At 36.6% G+C, this 11,117-nt stretch overlaps 1 pseudogene; it reads right to left on the minus strand.

The window, feature by feature from the left end:
- Positions 1-753: 753 nt before the first annotated feature.
- LOC105986232 overlaps positions 754-11,117 on the minus strand; it is a 79,491-nt pseudogene continuing 69,127 nt past the window's right edge.

An 11,117-nucleotide genomic window follows, 5' to 3' on the forward strand; every position in this document is an offset into this window, starting at 1 on the left:
TTTAGCTGTCAAGGGGAGCATAGTATAGTCAATTATTGATCATTGGCTTTCTTATGGGAAAGTATAATGTGGAAGGAGAGAGATGGCTTAGTATATGAAGCAATGTTTGTGTCAACCCTTGAGACTATTACTACTTGTTTGACCATAAGCAAGCTTCTTAGCTTCTCTCAGTGCCAATGGTCTAAGGATAAAACAACCTCCCACCGGATAACCTTACAGGCCTATTTGGGAGTTAGGTGGAATAAGCATTGTAAAGCATTTAGCACTATGCCTGACACATGATAAGTACTCAATATATGTCAGTTCTTTTTCTTTTTATTATGAATGAATTGAACATTTTTGGCCTCAATGCTGACATTTCCTGCTGGAATACAAACTGATTTTTTTTTAATGCACACAAATGGAGGGTCCTGGGAATTCCTGATTTTTTTCCCTAGAAATAATTAGAAATGACAGAGTGATTAGGTGGCTGAAGGACATAATTAACCTCTCTGGTTGTCAGTACTCTTTTCTATAATAGGAGAGGGTGGAATTAAAAGAACTTTAATGTTCCTTCATGCTCTGCTGTACTTATAAAATTTATTTTTGCCTAAGAAACATTCATTTGAAGAAAGACTGTCTTAAAATTCCATTGTTTTTTGTTTCTTTGTCTTTCATGAACTATAATCTGTTCCCTCCTGCAATCTATTGTTTCTGATGAGCATCTGGGAGCATACAAAAGATCTTTGTATCTGTCCAATTGTCTTGTATTCCTTATTCAAGTCTGGAGGTAGACTCATTGTCTTGTTGTCCAGGAAAATCATATTTCTTCTGGACGTAGACTAGAGGATGAGGTGGGCTGAAAGTTAAAAAGTGTATGCATTGTTGAAGAGAATGAGAGCCAATCATTACAAGGTAAGTAACAGTTAATTTTGTAAGGGAGAATTAGAGATGATAAACCTGGCTAAAATAAAAAGTAATTGTTTTATAGATGGCTACTACTCCCTGGCTGCTCAGGGCTATCAATTATGTTGCCACCTTGTCTAACCTCTCACTCTGTCCCTTTTCTTCCTCACAAAAACATACCTGGCCAAATGTTTCATCCCTTCAGGGCTTGCTGCTGGTTGCTATGGCAACAGCAAGCTCATCCAAGCTAAATGTGCCCTTCCTGCCTTCTCAAGCTAGGAAGACTTCAGGAGACGATTTCTTCCTGGAAGTGAAATGACACTAATGGGGAAATCTCATACTAAGATTTAAGACAGATCTTGTGAAAGAAGCATCCTGTAGTATCTCTCAAATTACAACATGGAAGCAGACATCCTTCCCACCTATGCATAGAGCCAACCTGGTGCCTTGTTATTCTTGTTCTTTCTTTTACTAAACAGGGATGCCTATCTGTGGTGATCACAGGGACATGCTGGCTGTGGTTTGTTTCATGGAGAACTGCTGAGTGCTGTGATAACACATGATATTGAAATTCACTTGACCAGCAGGAAAGAATAAAAAATTCCATTCAGGAAAGAAAAAAACCACTAGGAAAAAACAACAAAATAAAAAGTTGCCAATTTATTATCCTGTATCTTATTAACTTCTTTTATATTCATGGAAGTTACTGTCAAATCACCATTCATGTAGAGCTGGGCATCTTGGAGATGCTAAATTACAAAGGGAAAACATTACAGCACTAAGGGAGAAGTGAGCTCTGGGTGTGAAATTGTTGTAAGATAGAATAGCCTTTGGCAAAATGCTGCACTACCTCTTCCTTACATGCTGCTTATGTTAGTTCTAAGATCTCCCTTCTCAGCTAATTCAGTCCTTCACAACATGGGAGAATCTGGAGAACATTATGCTAAATGAAATAAGCCTGATTAAAAAACAAAATACTGCATTGCAGCACATACATGTAGAAAATAAAATGATCTATTTCAAAAGAATGAAAAAGTTAATTCCACAGGAATAGAAAGGCATGGCGGTTATGTGCTGGAGAGCTGGAGAAATAGGGGAAAGCTGGCCAGAAGACATTAACTTCAGGTATTGATGACACATGAGCTCTAGGGGCAGGTGTACAGAATGAAATAGTTACTGCATGGTATACTGGAAATTTGCCCATATATAGTACAGTTCTTCTGGTCAGTATTAGCGTTTGATCTCAGGACCATGTGCTTGTTAGGCAGGAGTTCTACTCTACTACTTGATAATTTCTCATGTTTATGCCTGGGCTAGCCTGGACTACAATCCTCATGCTTTCTGGTCTTTTGGTTGAGATGATTTGGGGTTGAAATGAAGTCTCTTAAACAGTTTTGGAAAACTGGCCTTGAACCAGTATCTACCCTACTACAGCACCTCAAGTAGCTAGGATTATATGCGTGGGCACTGTTCCTAGCTGCTGATGGTTTATCTTAATTGTCTCATCTTAAAAAAGAAAAAAAAGGTAATGTTTTGGGGGTAAAGAAGTCAAGTTGTCTTGATTTCAGTAATCATTTTTCTATATAGAGATGTATAACAAAACATTATGCTATATAGTTTAAATATATACATTTTCACTGTGAAACTTTAAAACCATCATTTATTCAATGAATGCTGATAGAATATATGCCAAACATATGCAGGTTCTGTTCTTAATGCTGTGCTGGGAGGTCAGAGGTGAGACGGATGGAGCGAGCTTTTGCCATTACAGAGCTTGCATATTAGTGGGGGAAGGCAAAAAATAAATGCATTTATACTTTTGTGTAGTGACTAATGCTATCAACAAAAATGAGCAAGGGCATGAGATAAAGGAGGATATGGTTCAATGTTAGATACAGTTATTTTAGATAGAGTAGCCAGGGAAGTTGTCTCAAGGGAGAGGATATAGGCACAGAGCTTCTTCGTTTATTTCTCAGATGAGGTTTCACTTTATATCCTGCCTCAGCCTCTGGAATGGTGGGATTACAGATGTTAAGTCACAAAGCTTTTTAAATAAAACAGGAAGTTATATGAAGCTCTGTGGAAAAGAATTGAGGAACTAGGCATGTTTTGTTGGATATATGCTTTAAGAGAACTATTTTGTTACCTTAAAAATTATGTCCATTGATGCAAATTTACTTGGATACAGGAAAGATTGATTTGGAATTCAAGATCTGAGCTAGATGAAAGCACAAAGTCAGAATGGGCCAAGTACTTACAACATACCAGATACTGTACTTCCTGTCTTAAACAGGTTCATTATGCCCTCTAATGAACCGCCTAATTATGCAATCATTTCCTAAATCATCCTTTTAAAGGTATTAGTAGCTTTCCAATGGTGAAACTGTGTATTGAGATTGTTCAGCAACTTGTCTCAGAATAAGAACCTGAAACAGAATTAAAATAGATTCTACCAATCACTGGTAAACTCTCCAGACAGTGCCACAACATGACTAGAATACACTAGTCTCTCACCCATGTCCATTAAATCTTTAAAAGTCACAATTACTCCTTATAAAGTCATTGAAAATGTACTTAAAAATTCCTAAACCTAAAGTCTTCACTTGGAGAGGTGTGGATTACACTAATCTAACCTTGAGTGATCTTGAGGTGCCTGTTTGAAGACAGAGGCCTACCACATGCACGCAGAAGCCAGCGAGGATAACAGCTTCATATCCCACTCTTACCACCCAGTCCTGATATTCAGGAGCTCACAGAATGTCATCTATCTTGCTCTGTGAGGAGCTTTGAGATCAGTTTCTGAACTCTCTCTCTCTCTCTCTCTCTCTCTCTCTCTCTCTGTCTCTATGTATGTGTGTCTCTGCTGTACACATTGCAGATATAAAGGTCTTTAGCTACCTGTAGGAATCATTACCACAAAAAGTAAGAATTTTAAAAAATGCTGTTTAAACAAATTTACATGATGAAAAGAGGTTGACTATTGGGAACCTATTTATTTAAGATACTGCCTTGTTTAAAATATTTGAGGAAGAAGAAAAGCTTCCCTCTACTATCCAATTTTATACATTTAATCTTTGAATTAATCATAACCCCTTTATGAAAATGAAGAATCTGAGAACTGGAAACATTTATAAATCACACAGCACTAGCCATGCAGCAAACAGACTTAAACTCATGTCTGTGCAGACCTATCAAACCTATGCTCTTCCAACTAGAGCAATCACCTCTTTTGGAATTTACTTTCGGGAGAATCCTCATATGCCCTCTCAAAATCCAATTGGGTGTTGATTATTGTCTTTTCAGGAAGATTTAATTTCAGAGTATTCAATACATTTAAAGTAAAGAATGAATGAGCAATCACATTGTATGATACCATTTTTGCTATTTTAACTAGAAAAAGATAAGAGACTTACCATTTATCTTTGGTTTCCATTATCCACAAATATTGTGTTCTACATATAGTTAGTGGGTAACTGTTTAAAATTTAGCTACTTTGTGAAAATGTAACACTGTTTTAGGTAGCAACCATGTATACCTAGTGTTAGTTTATATATCAGTTCCCCTGTTTTATATCTAAAAGACCAGAATACTGGACAGGTGAGTTTGGATGTGGAATTAGATTGCAGAAATGTCAAACCTCAATATTCTTCGGGGAAGAAGAATGTTTCTAGGATGGAGTCTGTGACAGCTGGATTGGGGAAGAGAAACTGGGAAATATGTAAGAACAAAAGAGATATGAAATATAATGTTAAATCTCAGAAATGGGACTGGAGGAGAAAGAATAGGAGGAAGGAAATTGAGACTTATCCTCTTAGAGGGAAAAGTACTCTGGGAGTAAAACAAAATAAAATGTAGACTTAAAATTATACCTCCAGAAGCCACTGAGAGCTTTGGAGGAGGTCATGGTAACCTTATTTGCCTCAGAGAGAGCTGAGTATTTTTTCTCACTTGATTCTCCATGGAATTAACTCTAGCTAAAATATAAAGTCCTCTGCTTTTTTTGAAAATCTTAATAACTTTGCTGCTTCAAATATAGTTATGGTGGTTGTAGAATGAAAATCTACCTTTAACCCCATTCATTATCAATAACCAAAAAAGGGAAAGTAATTAATAAATGTCTGAATATGTGTTCAGGCTACTTAGCTTCATGAGCTAGAGATATTCAGCCTTTTCTTTACAGGTTAATAGCAAGTAGGTGACTGTTAAATCATGAAAAGTTAAGTGTATATATATATATATATATATATATGTATGTATGTATGTATATATATATATATGTATATATATGCTCATGCCTTTTACCTTCAATAGGGGCTAATGCTTGGAAACGAAACTTCATTAATGCTGCCATCCTCATTTGTACATCTATAAAAAGTAACACCAATTTTAGTGAGATGCTTAGAATATGTTATAAAAATGCTGGCATGTAATTAATTCAAACTGCTCTGTCATTAAATCATGTAATGATGCTTTGTGAGCATACAGAAGCTTAATTGGGAGTAATGTAACTAAGGAGATTGAGATCTAGAGTGCTGTAAATAAAATAAGTGCTAGCAGCTCCTGCAGTATAAATTTAGATCAGCAGGCAGCTTCACAAAGGTTCAAATGCTTGTTCTGGACTAGCAGGCTCTGTGTTGAATATGAAGACAACAGAAAGATTACCAAGTCTAACTGGAAGGTCAGTGGTGTGCTACTTTGTAGGGAAAGCTGCTGACACAGTCAGAAAGCTCTCCATTTGAAGTAGAGAAATGGGTACAGCATAGAGGCCCTTTGAAGATGGGACATAATTCCATAACAAAAAGAGCCCTATATTTTTAAGAATCACATATTTGTCTTTCTTAATTTGTTTTCTCATTGGTAAAATAGGCAGAATAATACCCATTTTGCAGAGTTTTTAAAGGAATAATAGTAATAATAAGTCAACAATACAACAACAAAGGACAACTCATGGAGTGCTTAGTACAGTGTCTGTCATGTAAGAGATATTCAGTAAACAGTATTGGTTTTCCCATGCCCCTAGCACAAAGTGACCTCTACATTGTAAGAGCAATAGATAATTGTTGACATGACTAAATTATGCCATTGAGATGAGTTCCCCAAAGGGGTGGCCTATATTTCTAGTTAGACACCAGAAGGACGAATAGGATTCAAAGTCCTTTATAAGATACAGTCAAGTTAATGGTGACAGAGAAAATTGAAAACAAAACAAAATAAAACACAAGGTCAATAATGACTACTTTCCTATGATGAGTCCCCAAGCTGACAGCAGAAAAGCAGGTATGGGGCATTTGTTTTGCTGTTGCTCTTTCTCATGCTCATGTCAGTGGCTGTCTATCATACTTTAAAAATAATAATTTTGTTATCTTTAAGTAGTTGTACAAAGGAGCTGCCATTGGCCAACTCAGTTTATGAGTATAATGCATGTTGATCAATATCACCCCTTTCAACATTCTCAACTATCTCTCTTTACCCACCTCTCATTTTCTTAATTTTGTAGGATATGCATTGAATTAATAACTATGGAGAAGAGGAAAATTACATATTACTACACTCACTGTACCTAGGAGTAAACAGAGACTCTAAGGAACTAGAGGTAGTAAATGATAGATGAAATTTGATTGGTGAGATGGTTAGCTCCGCCCCCCCAAATCAGTAATTATTTAGAGACAAATGCTGCAAATTGGTAAATAAAATCAAGGAGAATATAGACTGTGATGATACACAAATACTTCAAAGGGAAGAAAAGTTTAGGCTGGATAAGAAATAGAGGAACTGGGTTATAGGTGAGGCACAATCAGTAATGATAAAAAAAAAAGGTGTGGCTTTGTGGGTATGACAAGAGTGGAGATGTACACCAGGCAAAGAAGAAAGAGCATCAAGACCGGGAAGTCATAGATGAGAATACCAAGAATCTTTGTGGCTTACTTCACTTCATTTGATTTTTTTCTGTCTTTCCATTTGCTTATGAATGGGGAGATGCCATTCTTTGTGATGGAAGCATAGAATTCCATTGTTTATACCATATCTTCTTTTTTAAAAAACATTTTTATTACTATTTTCTTTAAGTAGTTGTACAAAGAAGTTCCCATTCTATGAAACACTATATGAATACAAGGTGTCTGACAACATTGTTACCCATTGCTCCTAACCCAGGATATTTTTTTTATGAATAAGTTTTTTTTAATTGTGAAAATACCACACAGAGGGGTTACAATTGCATGAGCAAGGTAATGAGTACATTTTTTATCAAGCATTGTTGCCTCCTCCTTTGTTTCCTCTTACCATTCCTGGCCTCCTATCTTCCCCCTCCCTCCCCCCATCCCCCACCACCAAAATTGTAAAGTTTGTTCATTTTTCAACATAGCATCTTGTACCTTTCATTGTTGCAATTGGGTCCACCTGTATCCCTATTTAAACAATTTGTTTTTTTTTTCCTTCCCTTCCTAAAATTATACCAATATCAAGAGTTATACTGTGAGGGAGGGGCATACAGAGCAACAAAGAAATCACCTTATAAATAATACCACATCTTCTTGATTCATCCATCTACTGAGGGGCATCTGGGTTGGTTCCATATCTTAGCTATGGTAAATGATACTGCAATAAACATGGTTGTGCTGGGAGCTTTAGTATGGCCTTGTTTGAACATAGAGCCCATGGTTTCCCTGATTTGTAATAATTAGTATATGTCTAGGATAGCCCTAGCAGATGAGTAGAATACATCAATAGCTATGTACATATGACCACATAAGATGATGCTAAGCAAAATGAACTCCAAGACGTGGAAACAAAAGGTTTTCCTTTGTTATTTTGTTTTTGATTACTAATGTGATTTCTTTTTTCTTCTGTAGTTTTTTTCCCCCCTATGGTTTATCCCCTGTTATCACTGTATTTGATTTTGGTACCCTGGGTATTGTATATACATTTATCTGAATTAGGGAAAGGAAGTGGAACAACAAATGGTGCGACAAAAGACAAAGGTCAAACCAATGCAACAGCAATATTCACAAGACAATATGTGGGAAATGAGCTGTACAACTTGGGGGATGGTGTGATTGGGAAGAGGGAAAGTGGGAGAAAAATGAGGGAGGCAATGACAAGTTAGATAAGAAAATATAGTCACTACTTTACATATACAATGTAACCCCTTTGTACATTACCTTGACAATAAAAATTACATTAAAAAATAAAAGATACCAAGAATCTGGGTCCTACAAAGAAATTTTTGAATGCTAGGTTCAGCACATCATGTTACTTTTTGAATATTTGTAATCTATGCTTATAAAGCTATAGCTATAGTTATATAGCTATCAATAATGAATATTTTTGAATCATTTTATATTATCAACTTGCCAATATAGTTACTGTCTAAACAACCTTGTTTTTTGAAAAAAATGAAAGGCTTTAAGATTGAAAGTTGAAATCTGGTATTTTTGAGTTGTGGCATCCATTTCTTTCTGCTCTCTTTGTGGAGTTTTAGATTGCTATGTCTCTGAGCCATTGGGATTTCTTATAAGAATACTGACTACATATTTAAACCACAAAATAAATGTTTATTATACATCTATTCCAACAAATTAAGTTTTATAAAGAAAAACAAATATTTTCAAAATGTCAAAAGTGATAGTGAAAAAAACTGGTGTAAATAAATAGGCTTACTTTGCATGAAGAATATTAATAAAGGATATAAAATATGACTGGAACAATTGAAAACATACATTGCTTCTGGAAAGATCATCAGAATATTAGAATCATCAAGATATCAGCTTTTCTTAATGTTATGTGAACAATTAATATAATTATAGTTAAACTAGCTCTAGAACTAGGCAAACTGATGTTAACTCAAATGGAGAAATTAGAAAGTGGCAATCATATGAAAAATTACCAAATAGAAGAATAATAATCCTTTTCAGAGAGCTGATCGCATTAGCTGATGGCTCTCCTAGTAGAAAGAGCAAGGCACTGTGGACCCACATTAGTGTAGATGTATCCTTTAGTATACCATGGATTACTAGTCCTGTCTGCCTGTTATCTGGGATTAGTAAAAAAGATTTACCAAATCTTTACCAAATATTACTGCATAATATTTGTAAACTTTATTCCTATTCTTCCTCCAACTTATCTGCATTTCTCATTAGACTAAAGTTGGAGCAAAAGAGAAATTGATCAAGACAGAAAGATAGACTCACTGAAAAAAATTCTGAGGGCTGGGGAGGTGGCTCAGTGGTAGAGTGCTTGCCTTGCATGCATGAGGCCCTGGGTTCAATTCCTCAGCTCCACATAAGCAGAAAAAGCTGGAAGTGGCCCTGTGGCTCAAGTGATAGAGTGCTAGCCTTGAGTGCCCAAACCCAGAGTTTAGGCCCCACGACCAACAACAAAAAAAAATTCTGAGACTTGGAGAATGTCAAAGAAAATGTCAGAGAAAATGAACTGGAAATGTTAAATTCTTCACTCCAAACTTATTCCATAATCTTCAAACACAGGACAACTTATAAGTCTATGCAATAGTGAAGGGTTATGGGACAGAGTGCTCATTGTCAAGGGTACTAAGATTAAGCAGAGGAGTTCTTGCAGGCTGCTTGGACTTAAACAGTCTCATAAAACTGGGGAGTTTATGTGGCTGCATCTAGTTTTAATGGCAGATCTAGCTAGACACTCAGCATGGAGCTTTTCAGTGACATTAGCCACGGGAGGTAGGCATTCCCCCTCATGTAGTATGATTTCTTCCTTCCTTGATGATGCCTGAAAATACCTTGTTTCTAAGTAAGATCACATTCAAAGTTGTCTTGTAGTAGGGTTTTAATATATGTTTTAGAAGGATGTAATTCAACCTACCACAAATATTTTGTGCAAAGCTATCTTCATTTTACCTATCTATATTTTCCTCATGAGGCCAACAGTGGCCACACATTTCATATTCTCTTTATTTACAGATCTATAAATGATTCTTTCCAGAATTACACTTCCATTCTGGTAAAAGTGCAGCTAAAAAGGCAGTGATGGTGACACATCATCACTTTCTCTACCTTCAGACTGATAGGCATTAAATTATACTGACAAGACAGATGTCCTAGGAGCAAATGGCTAGTTTATAGAGAAAGAAAGAAAGAAAAAAGTAGCAGTCAAAGGACATGTGAAGACAGCACCTTATTTTGAGTTCTTTTTTCATACTCAAATCTTAGAATGCTTATTTGACTATAGGAGGTTATTCAGTTTCACACAACCATCAGTTTTATTTTGTCCTTAATATTTAAATGTCGAGCCGGGTGCCAGTGGCTCATGCCTGCAATCCTAGCTTCTCAGGAGGCTGAGATCTGAGGACCATGGTTCAAAGCCAGCCTGGGCAGGAAAGTCTGTGAGACCCTTATCTCCAATAAACCACTAGAAAACCAGAAGTGGTGCTGTGGCTCAAGCGGTAGAGGGCTTGCCCTGAACTGAAGAGCGCAGGGACAGTGCCCAAGCCCAGAGTTCAAGCCCCATGACCAATAACAAAACATTTGAATGTCAGTCTGAGAAAGCATGGAACTCCAGCGAAGCAAGCTAAGTGGCCTCTTGAATTCCCTGGGAACATTTTGGTCTGTTCTTTTTGTTTTTGTTTTCGTTATTGCTGAAAAGGAAAACCAAACAAACTTGTATGAAAACTCCCCAAGTCAAATTCTAAGCCAAATGCTTTTAAGCTTGCAAACACTTGAAACAAGGAAACATCTCTGCTATTTGGTCATTGAACGACATACTGGGTTCTTATTCAATGAGCTTTTATTTTCCTTGGGAATTGCATTTTAAGTAGATAATTCTAATTCCAAGTTGTCATTGAAAAGAGTCTTTGTGATCAGGTTACTAGAATTCAGTATCAGAAGCACATAGAGTAGAATGGAAAGAGCAGATAAGTACAGATAATATGGTGAAAAAGATGTCAGGAGCAACAGAAATCCAAGTCAGAAAAGCTGGCGAGACTGACACCTCTTACTCAAGGAAGATTATCATCACCAAGGAGAATTCCTAGAGTTTTCCAAACTGGACTGCTCCTGGTGATAGCGCTGTCTCTTTTTTATTTTATTTTATTTTATTTGTGAACATACTGAACAGAGGGGTTACAATTACATGGGCAGGATAATGCGTATATTTCTTACCAAGCATTGCAGCCTCCCTCCTCCTTTGGTTTACCCTTCACATCCCTTCCCAGCCTCCCCCCTCCCCCCTAATCCCAATCCTTCTCCTTCCCCCCCCCTTCC

Source organism: Dipodomys ordii, unplaced genomic scaffold (genome assembly GCF_000151885.1).
Source record: "Dipodomys ordii isolate 6190 unplaced genomic scaffold, Dord_2.0 Scaffold34, whole genome shotgun sequence".
In the NCBI taxonomy this organism is placed as follows: domain Eukaryota; kingdom Metazoa; phylum Chordata; class Mammalia; order Rodentia; family Heteromyidae; genus Dipodomys; species Dipodomys ordii.